The sequence below is a fragment of the Humulus lupulus genome, chromosome 1, assembly GCF_963169125.1.
Source record: "Humulus lupulus chromosome 1, drHumLupu1.1, whole genome shotgun sequence".
NCBI lineage: Eukaryota > Viridiplantae > Streptophyta > Magnoliopsida > Rosales > Cannabaceae > Humulus > Humulus lupulus.
This window is the reverse complement of record NC_084793.1, coordinates 64,440,740-64,453,131: the sequence shown is the minus strand read 5'-3', so window position 1 is coordinate 64,453,131 and position 12,392 is coordinate 64,440,740. Positions and strand designations below refer to the sequence as shown.

General features: G+C 33.3%; 1 non-coding gene across 1 annotated transcript; it reads right to left on the bottom strand.

The window, feature by feature from the left end:
• Positions 1–11,370: 11,370 nt before the first annotated feature.
• On the bottom strand, positions 11,371–11,477 carry LOC133813751 (small nucleolar RNA R71). Its single transcript, XR_009884751.1, has one exon. It is a non-coding gene; the product is annotated as a small nucleolar RNA R71 (small nucleolar RNA).
• Between the last annotated feature and the right edge of the window lie 915 nt (positions 11,478–12,392).

Here is a 12,392-nt window from a genome sequence, read left to right as displayed (position 1 = left end):
TTGCTGGAAGTTTTGGGTAAAAAAATAATATGAAATCTCTTTTAAATGATAGGAAGTTTGTGTGTTTGTTGAAATAATATAATACCCTAAACTATGTATATATTTAATATGATATTTAAATGTAACATTGAATGTTCACATTTTAATAAGTATAGTTTTCTTGAATTTAAATTTAGAAAAATGTTGAGTTTAGATTCACTTGTGATTTTTAAACAAAATAAATGGTGGTTGAAAGTTTAGTTTAATAAATTAAAATAAATTATATTGGTTATCACATATGAGTTTTCACTACATAAATTAAGCCTTAAATGATACATGCAAAATTATATATTTTTTCTCACACTTAAAATTTTATTTTTTGCTCACATCAAATCTTGTAATTTTATTAATTTAAATAAAATGTTATTTTTCTAAAGGAAACGTGATATTTATAAGTATCTTTAGATAAATTCAAGTTTTGTTATTTTTATGAAATTTAAAAATAATAAATGGAATTATTATATTTTTGAAAATTGCTAAATAAATTATTTTTATGAAATAAAAATAATGTCTTAAGAGGTTTAATCAACTTAGGGATTTAAAAGAAATAAATAGTGGTGATAAATTATGTTGCTAAATCTTTATTTTGAAAATGTTAGAAATAAGTGTGTAGAAATTATCGTTTTTAACGTCACTTTTTAACAATGCTCCCACGTATGCATGTGGCATGCAAATGCACTTTTACGTTAAAAAATATGTCTAATATTCAATCATATAATTTTCACTTGAAAACTATGCATGAATAATAGGTAAAAGTGGCATTATTCTTTTGTGATTCTTTTTGAAAAATGTGCATGTTTGTAAATTATGTGTAAATTGCACCATGTGTGCATGATCCATGGATACATGGGATATGTGAGTTGGGCACAAGAAAATCTTATGTGATGCTAAAGAATGCTATTTGATTATGGTTATAGGCGCGTTGTGAAGTTTGTCAATTTTTGATTTGCTTGGACCTGAGGTAAGGATGTTAGATAGAACCTTTTATTTATGTTATGAACGGTAAGAATGGTTTGTATGAAGATATATGCTATGTATGACAAAGTACCATGTGATATAAAGTATGAAATGCTATTTTGAGATGATGTGATGAATTTGATGAATCATGTATTTCCTTTTGTGTTGATATGACTGGATTGCTTGTGTTTTGTATGCTGTATGAAAAGAAAATGGTTGTTAGCGCGTTGAACGCAACACAACAAAGGAGCTACCAAGGATATAAAGACGTAACTCGAGTTACTATAGATATAAAGATATAAGTCATAGGGCAGACGCGCTGTGGTTATTCAAGGACCAGAGCCTCCTGTTTACCTCAAGATGTGACATGGACAAGATAGGGGGCCATGTTCACAAGGATGTGATGATGATGTTTATGATGATGATGATGTTTGAATATGTTAATAATATATGATGCATGATAATGATGTATTATGTATGATGATAACGTTTATGTATGATGTATGATGATGGCGTTAAGTATGATGTATGACGATGTATGGATATGATGTTGTATGAGTCTTACGATATGATTATGTTTTGTTGTGTTTTTCTTTGTTTGTTGTTTGTACTTCCTTACTGAGCTTTTAGCTCACCCCCTTCCTTTCTCTCTTTCTGGTAATAAATAGAGTTTCTCTTTGGCACGCGTGGTGATGTGGGGAGTTCTAACGTTAGAGTGTGTATGGCGTGGGGGTTTTCTATGGGTGAGTAAACGACCAGCTTAATCGCCAATTTTAAAGAATGATGTTATGTTTTATTTTGGTTTCAAAACTTATCAGTGGGACTTGAACTATATTTATTTTTAAAAACGTTGCATGAGAACTTTTATTTTATTTTAAACTATTGGGCCCAACTTGCATGTTTTAGCAATGCCCCACTGAAATTTTATATAATAAGAGGTTTTCTTCTATAAGTTTATGAGCATGGAGATGTTTTACAAAGTATTAGTCTAGGGCGTTTTACAAATGGTTCAGAGCACCGGTCATCCATGTTTCCAAGGATCCTCCCCATACATGGTAAAGACGGGAAACTCTCACCTCACCACGTTGTAAGTATTTGTTTTTATATGTTATTGTTTATTTCTGTTTATTTTTAATTTTATAGTTTTGTTATTGCAGTATAGTAAGATGCCTCCCATTATAAAAACCGCTAAGAAACAACTACTTAAGGAAATCTACGCGATACCCAAGGTCCAGCTTGAGGAGGACCCCTACGATTGGAGGATTGCAGTGTTGAAAACCACAGTCACTACTACAAAAAAGGCCTTTCTCTGCGGTTTTTTTACTCAATACACTGCGGTTTTCGAGAGTATTGAAAAGCGCAGTATATTCGACCGCAGAGAAAAGTGTTACGCAAACTGCGGAGAAAAGCTACACTTTTCTCTGCGGTTGTAGTAAGCAAACCGCGGAGAAAAGAGAGCTTTCTCTGCGGTTGTAATAAGCAAACCGCGGAGAAAAGAGAGCTTTCTCTGCGGTTTGTTTATTACAACCGCAGAGAAAGCTCTCTTTTCTCCGCGGTTGGCTTACTACAACCGCAGAGAAAAGAGCTTAATAAAAAAAAAAAAAATTCAATTTCGGTTGATAACCCAGCATTTTTAATAAAAAAAATTAATTTTCAATTTTAATTATAAATAATTATTTTCAATAGTATAACTAATTTGTTAAATTGTTATATATACATTTCATATCTAATACAAAATAATTGGCTAGTAATGAATCAAAGACTTTAATCATTCTAACCAATATAAGTTAGCACTTTAATCTTACATACATACACAAATTTAGATTTCATAAACAAATGGCATTAATCTAGCTAACCAATCACTTTGTAGTGGTAGTAGATCCTCTTTGACATTGAATTGCTTTTTGTCAAACCACTGCAAAATTGAAAAGTTAATATATATTAGATAATTAAATACTATATCTAGTTTTTCTTAAGCAAAAAAGAGTTTAAAATATAACATACTTTCTTCTTGATAACTTCTGCTGGATTCGGTGCATTTACAAGATCATAAATGTATCTTAGTACATAATAACCACATTCATGACTTTCAGGTTGTTTTGGACAAGAACCTCTCACCAATTTTGTAAATGTGCCGATGTATTCATTTTCCAAACATTGTGCGTATGCTCTACAAAAATTAAAATTAATTAAATACATATTATGCTCTCAACTTTTAAAAATTAATAATGCATACATTACAATTGAAGAACTTACTTTTCCATAACCTCCGTAATTATTGGTGGAGATTTATGATTTTTTAAAGGGTCCAAAATTATGGTCATCCCCCGCATCATCACGAGCACCAACATCCAATGTCGACTAAAATAATAATAAAATATGATTATTATAAAATTAAAATTCAACCACAGTAGTGATAATGTTTAAGTAGTTCGTTCTTACTCAACAATCCAAGGAATGAAATATATTTGGCCTCGTCTATCCATAGTCATCATCCATTTGGCTATAAGATCCACCGTATAGTTTTTACTTTCATCATTGCCAATAGAAAGATGTTCGGTGTCAAACAATTTATATAATTGTCGTGAATTTGGGTGCATGCTTTCCCAAATGCATCTGTAGAGAATCAATCATTCATATTACATTTTCAATTAATAAATTAATATCGTCAAAAAAAAATTGGGCAGAGTTTCTTCTGTTTCTATAGCATATCCAAAATTATTAGAACCTATAAATTCAATTCAGACAAAGCATACAACAAACAACATGCATGTTCTCAACCATAAGCCACCGCAGCACACAAAATTCGCAGAACCTACTTCACTAAGACACACATGTTCTCAACCTTCTGTTATCTCCGCAGCACACAATTTCATCTCAGAACTTACTTCACTACGGATGAATATCTAATATATTCAAACTCCTCTAATAGTTTGTAATGACATAACGGATTGATACATACCTCATACCAAATAGCATAGTTGAGGATCCAATATTATCCATGGAGGCTGCTTGATAAACGTCTTCCGAAGTGATGAAGATAGCCTCGCGTTCTCCTATAAACTCCGGGTCAACGGGAACTTGTACAACCCCATCTATTCCTTTATTGGAATAATACTCCTTCACTATAAATTTTAGACTCAGATCAATTTTGTCCCATTGGTTATCTGTTAACCAATTTGAAGGTTCTGGTTGAGTTATTTCAGCGGGGATGACTACGTGAGATCCAATTGATGATAAATGTGGGCTTGGTGATAGGGATTTGTGATTAGATGAAAATGGACCCTACATAATAGCATTAAACATATCAGTATAGTGTACCCATTTAAAAATAAAATTTAAATATCTAAGCAAATAATTTTATACCTGACAAGCCACAATTAAATTTTTAGGCCAAGGCAGGAATGTGTCTCGTGCGTCCCCAACATATCGTACGTTACCAAAGGGAATAGGGATCTCAGCTTCTTCTTGTAAGACATCTATAAGCCAAACCCTCGCAACTGAATCATCAAGTACATTTCCATGGACGATAATTTGGCTACCCATGTTTGGTACAATGAGTACACCCTTAGCCACCACATTTTGAAGGATCATCAACAAACTCTTCTTGTGCTTCATCGAGCAATTCCATAGGATGATCGTCAAAATCACTATAACCCAAATCATCAATCCCTCGCCTCCCGAATGGATATGGATTATTATTTTTCAATGATTCCCCATGCCAATACCATGTACGATAACTTGTATCAAATCCCCGACAAAATACATGATTTTTTATCATGGTAATATTTCCTTTTGTTCCATTACCACAATCTATACATGGACAATGAATTCTTTCCGGATCACTACAATTTGTTTGGCAAAATTCTAAAAATTGGTTGAATCCGTCTTGAAATTGTTGTGTTTCTCTATTCTCAAGAATCCATGACTTATCCATAATGATAATATCTACCTAATTCCTAAGTTGATAATGAAAAGAAAATTAGTATAGTAATACTCTAAAATTATGTTCAATTATTAAATTATAAAATGAAATGGACAGAGTTTCATTTATTTCTATAACATATCCAAAATTCATATGTATTTAAAATTTCAACAAAAACAAAAACATTATTATTATATATAGTAACTTATAAAACATGTTCAACTAATATCATCAAAAAAAAAATTGGGCAGAGTTTCCTCTGTATTTATAGCATATCCCAAGTTATCTACCTATAAATTCACATCAAACAAAACATATAACAAACAACATGCATGTTCTCAACCATAAGTCACCGCAGCACACAGAAAATTCACAGATCCTACTTCACTAAGGCACACATGTTCTCAACCTTCTGTTATCTCCGCAGCACACAATTTTATCTCAGAACCTACTTCACGATGGATGAATATCTAATATATTCAAACTCCTCTAACAATAGTTTGTAAATATAAAAAAAAAAAAAAAATTAAGTAGTAATTACTACTTACCTTAAAAATTAATATTCACCAATTTCAACCTTGAGTGGGAGCTCACACTCAAACAAATATTTCCTACAATAAAAAGTTAAACATTAGTAAATATATGGTAATTGAATTTATCCTAAAATAATATAATTAACAAAAATATACTTTAAAAAAATCATTACCTAAATAATATACAAAATTATGCAAGCACTAATTTTTAATATAAAAAATTATGTAAACAACATTATTCTAAATAAAATAATACAAAAATACCCTAAACCGAAATATACATTAAAGAAATCAAGTTTTAGTGATCAATACACGTTTTAAACAATGAAAATGTCCTCCAATCCTATATAAAATTTCAAAAATATTACAAAAAATAACCATAATAACATACATAGAAACCACCATTAAACCCACACAATATTTCTTCATTTTTACCCTAAAACTTCAAAATAACTCAAGATTAAGTATATATACATGATTTCAAGCTTTAATATGCAAGGAAATGGAAAAAAAACAAAAAGAAATAGACAATGTGGGGCTTACCGTGGGTAGGGACGGCGTGGTGGGAGAGAGCTTCGGCCGTGACTTCAACAAAGAAGAAGATGAGCAAATGAGTGGGAAAAATAGGTTTTTGTGCTTTAGTGGGTGGAGACCACCTTTCTCTGCGGTTTTATACCCAAAACCGCGGAGAAAAGTGTGCCATTCAAACCTTTCACTGCGTTTTTTTTTTAAAAACAACAATAAAATAGGGCGCGGACATTAAATATAATTTTTTTGACTCTTTCAAACCTTTTCACTGCGCTTTTTATTTATTGTTTAAAAAAAACCGTAGAGAAAGCCTATATTTGTAGTAGTGAGTGGTGGTTTGCGATCGTATACAAGGAATCATGAACAAAAGAGGGGCATTGCTATGGCCCATTGAACAATACTGGGTGTTAAGGGAAGCACTGTCGGTGTATCCCGATGCCCTTTTCCAGTTAGCTATGTCATGGCACGCCGTCATTTAGGACGACCTGGACATTAGCACCTTTGAGTACTTGTTCTACGATTTTATGGACAACTACGATTTTAGTCGCGAGGAGTCGGTAATGGTAAAGATGGAAACTAGAGAGATGGAGGAGCATTGTGAGACGGTACACGATTTGGAAGGAGCTATGGCATGTCAAGAGGTAGTTCATGCCATACCACTAGTGAGCGCTAGAATGAGAGCATTGGTGAGCACCCCCGACTACTTCCACATCTCAGAGGACATCTTCGACTACAACTTTGGGGACGAGTCCACAGTTGAGGAATAGAGTCCGTCACGTAGATCGTTTAGTGAAATATTAATGAATAAGATGTGATATTTTTCTTTAAAAACCCTAAGGACTTATGTTTTTGGTTATTGAACACTTTATGAGTTGTCTGAATTTTGGAATAATTTTGAACTATATTTATTTTTAAAAACATTGCATGAGAACTTTTATTTCATTTTAAATTGTTGGGCCCAACTTGCATGTCTTAGGAAGGCCCCACTGAAATTTTCATACAATAAGAGCTTTTTTTCTATATGTTTATGAGCATGGAGATGTTTTACAAAGTATTAGTCTAGGGCGTTTTACAACTAAATTAATTTTAACATGGCTACCGGAGAAAAAGATTTCTTTAAGTCATCTTTCTCTCTCTGCCATGAGTCGAGCCTTTAATGTATCGACCTTTCCATCAGCTCCTATCTTCTTCTTATAGATCCACTTGCACCCCATGGGCCTACAGTCCAATGGCACATCTACAAGATCTCAAACATATTAAGAGTACTTAGACTCTATTTCCTAGTACTTGGCTTGAAGTCAAAGATTCCTTTCAAATTTACCAATTGCTTGTTTTAAGGCCAATGGATCATTGTTACTTGTATCTCAAACCAACTTGTGGGTTTCACTATCCATATCATAGGTACCGGGTTCTGAGAAACCCTCCCACTATGATGAGGCACCATAACCTTCTGACTTGGATTAGTGGTTTCTAAATCTACCTTATTTTCATTGAATTGTGTCAGTGATGATTGAACAATAGTTTATCATTTTTCCATCTAATACTATTTTGCTACGAGGCTTGAAATTCATTATGTAGTCGTTATCTAGAAAGGTAGCATTTGTAGAACTAAACACTTTTCTTGTCTGCTGGACTATAAAATAGACCACCCTGAGTACCTTTAGGATAGCCAACAAACAAAAAAACATCAGTTCGTTGTTCTAGCTTTCCTACCTTTTTCCTCAAGACATAATCAGAACACCCCCAAATTCCATAATGGCGTAAACCAGGTTCATGACCATTCCATAATTCTAGTGGTGTCTTGGAGACAGCTTTGAGACGGTACAACATTTAAAAAATGTCACATGCGGTCTAGGTAGTATGTCTCCAGAAAAGATCTGGGGTAAGGAGTTGGTGATTAGTGCTCAAAAATGCAAATTTATTAGTTTTAAAGTGTAAAATAAATTAAGTTTTAATTAATATTTTCATGAATTTATTGTAATATATTTTATAATTGAAAATATTAATTTTAATTTAATTTATATTTAATTTTCAGGAAATAAATTGCATTTGGACACTAATAAAAAGGGAGAATAGAGAAATAGTTAAAACTGAAAAAGAAAATGAAGAAAGTGGCATTTTTGAAGACTTGAAGCCCAAAATAGGCCCAGGCCCGCCAGCCTCTTTGCACTCCACAGCTCCCACCTGTCCGCATCATCTCCTCCAAGGCAGCAAGCTCTCAAGACCCAACATGCTTATTTCTTACATATATGCATATCCCCTTCACATTTCACCAAGTGTAACGTGACCATTCCCTTCACCTCCCATGCATTGACTCAAATGCATTGACCGGTCAAACCAACTCTTTGTTTTTCCTTCAATGTGACCAACAAAAGCCCAACGTGATCAGCACTTAAGCTTCCCCAAGTAGTCATGCGCCCAAGCAACTCCCCAGCAGGCCCACATGAAGCTCCTTCAGCAAGCTCCCAGGCCCAATTGAAGCAGCCTAATTCCTCAGCCAAGGCTGCCTACGTGGCACTCTCTCATTGGTTGAAAATGGGTCAAAATCCTCTTGTGTCACCAGCCATATTTTGTGGATATTGGGCTTTGTAAATTGCTATTTTTAGCTTTATAGATCATGTTTTTGTGGTATTTTAGAAAAAGAGCATTTTGACTACACACAAAAATAGCTAGGGTAATATTAATAATAAGATTTGATTTTTCAAAATCATATTTTATTATTAATATTTCAGATTTATTTTGTAAACCCCATTTTTTTGTTTAATTTCTTTTTAGTCCTTTTCCCCATCTATAAATAGGGACACTTTCTTCACATTTGGTATGTAATTTTTAGAGTAGAGAAACTATAGCAAAATTTCCACTCACTTTCTTCTCATATTTTCTTCTTAGAATTTTGTGAGAATCATGAGCATAATGGCCTAATCTTCCTAGGAAGGTTAGGGATGATTCCATATGCAAGTGATGTTATTTTGCTACTTTGATTTACTATGTTCTTAATGTAATATATTTGAGTTATTTATGTTCTTTCATCTCTATCTTTATTTTGTTATCTTTATTTACTTATGCTAATAGTATATAGGATTAGTCATGCTCTTTCTATGTGCTTCTAATTAGTAAAAGTAATATTGATACATAATTTTATGTCTAATCTTCTATTGCATTATTGCCCTTGGGTATTTTGTCATTTTTAGATTTTTCATAAGATTAACATTGTGCTTTTAAAGTAAAGAACTTTATAACTCAAATGAACTTTTGTTAGAAAAACTATGGACTTTAATGTTAGATTTTCCAAGTAAATGTTGGGATGTGAACTATTTACTTGTGTATTTTTGTAAATCAAGTAACCAAGTAACTAAACAAGCATATGGATGATTCTTGAAACCTTTCATTTTCTCAAACTCTTGATTACATCTTACCTTTATTTCACTTATCTCATTTCATCACTTTATCAAAATACAATACCAAAATCTCAAACATATTTCCATTTACAATTTTATTTACTTCTTGTTACTAACTTTTTGTGCTATTTCCTACTAACCTTTTGATTTTAGGTTACGTCCTCGTGGATCGACCGCCCGATTATACTACAACCACCGCTTAGTGGTTGTCACATTTTGGGCGTTAAACAAATTTTGGCGCCGTTGCCGGGGAGGTAAATTTTTAAAGGTTTAGTGAAATTTTTTCAAAAATATTCGTAACTTTATTTGTGTTTTTTTTTAAATAAATATTGTGTTAGTATAGTTTTTTTTCTATTTACTAATTTTTAATTAATTATATTACTACTATAACAAAAATACAAAGAAAAAAAAAACTAAAAAAATATATATATATCCTTATTTATATATATATATTTATTCTCTTCTTTTACACTTTTTTCTTCTTTTTCTTTTTTTTCGGTAACAAAATATATATATATATATTTATATTCATTTATATATATATACATATCTATAAAAGAAAAAAAAACTAAAAAAAAAAAAAAAGCAAAAACAGAAAAAAAATTATTCTTATTTCTATTTCTTTTTTCTTCTTTTCCATTTTCTTCCCTTTTTATTTTTTTTTTAAAAAAAAGACTATATATATTTATATAATTTTTTTTTTACCTAATTCTTACTCTATTTTTCTTTCTTAATTTCTATTCTTTTTTTTTAATACTTATTTGAAAAAAAAAATAGATTAAGCTTGCTATTTTCTCTTCACTTTAATTTTATTTTCTTTATTTTATATTTTGTGTTTTTTTTTTATTTGTTGCTTAGTTTAGGTTTTTCTTTTCCTTTGCCTTAGTTTCCCTTAGAATTTAGGTTTAAAAAAAAAAAAAAACAACAACAACATAAAATTGCATAAAATTGTTCATAAAATTTCAATCATAAAACACTTAGTATTGGGAACAATTGTGTAATATTACAAATGGTAGAAATCGATATTGTTCTGTCTAGAAAGATTGGTTGTTAAATAAGGTTTGTGATAGCGTTACCCTCCACACTTACCTGGGAACCTCGGGGAGTTCTGTCTAGGCAAGTGTGGGTCTAAAGAGGTACCTTGGCAACCTTCCCAATCGTCCTGGGAACATTTCGAGCATCTATCTTTGCACTATTACATTGTTGAACTTATTACTATAAGAAAACCAAACTTGTTTTGTCAAAATAAGCAATTTTACTTTGCTTAAAGGTTGTTTGGTCGAAAAGGTTGACTTGTGATCCACCATACTTACTCAGTAACCTCGGGGAGTTCTAGTAAGGCGTTGGAGATCACCTGAAAACCTCCAATTCTACCTGGGAACAAGTTTAACAAAAAAAAAAAATCAATCAAAAAAATCAAAAATAAAAAAAGAAAAATAAATTAAAAAAAAAAGAGACATAAAATAAATCTAATTCTGATTTCCGAGAGTGGATGAATCATCACGAAACTTCCAGTGACACTTCTTCCAATTCATCTGCCACTCCCACCGGAACTCCTTCCACCATTCCTGCTTCTCCACAAACTTTCGCTGATAATAACCCATTCGCAATGGCTCGCAATGATGAAATCCAACCCAGAACTCTCAATGACTACCTCCATCCTACTCGCACTTCCACGCCTTCATGCATTATCTTCCCTCCTAATATGCCCGCATTAGACTTTAAACCTGGCATGATTCAACTCTTGCCTACATTTCATGGAATGGAAAACGAAAGCCCATACGTGCATATCAGAGAATTCGAGGAGGTGGTAGCCACGTTCTATAACCGAGCCCACAATGCCGATGTTGTGCGACTGAAGTTCTTCCCTTTCTCCTTGAAGGACAAAGCCAAAAGCTGGTTGTACTCTTTGAGACCTAGGTCGATCGGAACATGGGAGGAGATGACTAAATCTTTCTTTCTGAAACACTTCCCTAGCCATAAGACCAACAGTCTGAAACGACAGATTTCCACATTTTCCCAAAAAGACAATGAAACGTTCTATCAAGTCTGGGAAAGATTCAAAGATCTGTTAAATCAGTGCCCGCACCATGGCTATGAGAACTGGTGCTTGGTCAGTTACTTCTATGAAGGCCTCACGAGTCGTGAGCGCCAGTTTGTAGAGATGCTATGCAATGGTGAATTCCTCGAAAAAGAGCCAGACGATGCTCTTGAATATCTCGAAGAAACTGCAAAAAAATCTCACACCTGGACTGGTCCAAGTGCTACTGACAGCACCAACCGACACAAACCATCTGGGATCTATCAACTTCGAGAAGAGGATAGTATTAAGGCCCAACTCGAAGCTTTGAAAAAGCAGTTTGAGGTCTTAATGTCGAAAAATGGGCAAAAGTCGCACATGATCGCTCAAGCGGAACCGCAAGAACCTTTCTTTGTTTGTGGAGGGACGGAGCACTTAGCTAAGGACTGCTTAGCTTTGAATGAAATGAGGGGGGTTTATGAGGAGCAATGCAATGCCTTAGGGGCATATAACAAGCCATTCTCCCATACGTACAACCCTGGTTGGAGAAACCACCCAAATTTCAGTTGGAGAGATTCCAACCAAGCTCAATCGTCTGGAGGCCAATGGAGAAATGAGCAACAAGTTCAACCATCAAAGGCGTATTCTGCACCTCATTACAATGCTCATCCACAATGAAATTCTCTCGAGAATACTCTTCATGCATTCATGGAGGAACAATCCAAACTGAATCGCCAAATGATGGAAGAAATCAAGGAAATGAAATGTCAATTCTCAAAATTGACTGAATCCTTGGCCATTCCTGAAAAAGGCAAACTTCCTTCCCAACCGAAATTCAATGTTCAAGGCCAACACATGGCCCAATCTTCAAATTCAAATGATCAAAACGTCAAGGAAGTGCATGCCATCACGACGAGAAGCGGTAAAACTTTGTCAGACCCCCCCCTTAAATCCAACTCTCCCAGTATTCCAAAAGTCATTTCCGAAAATCC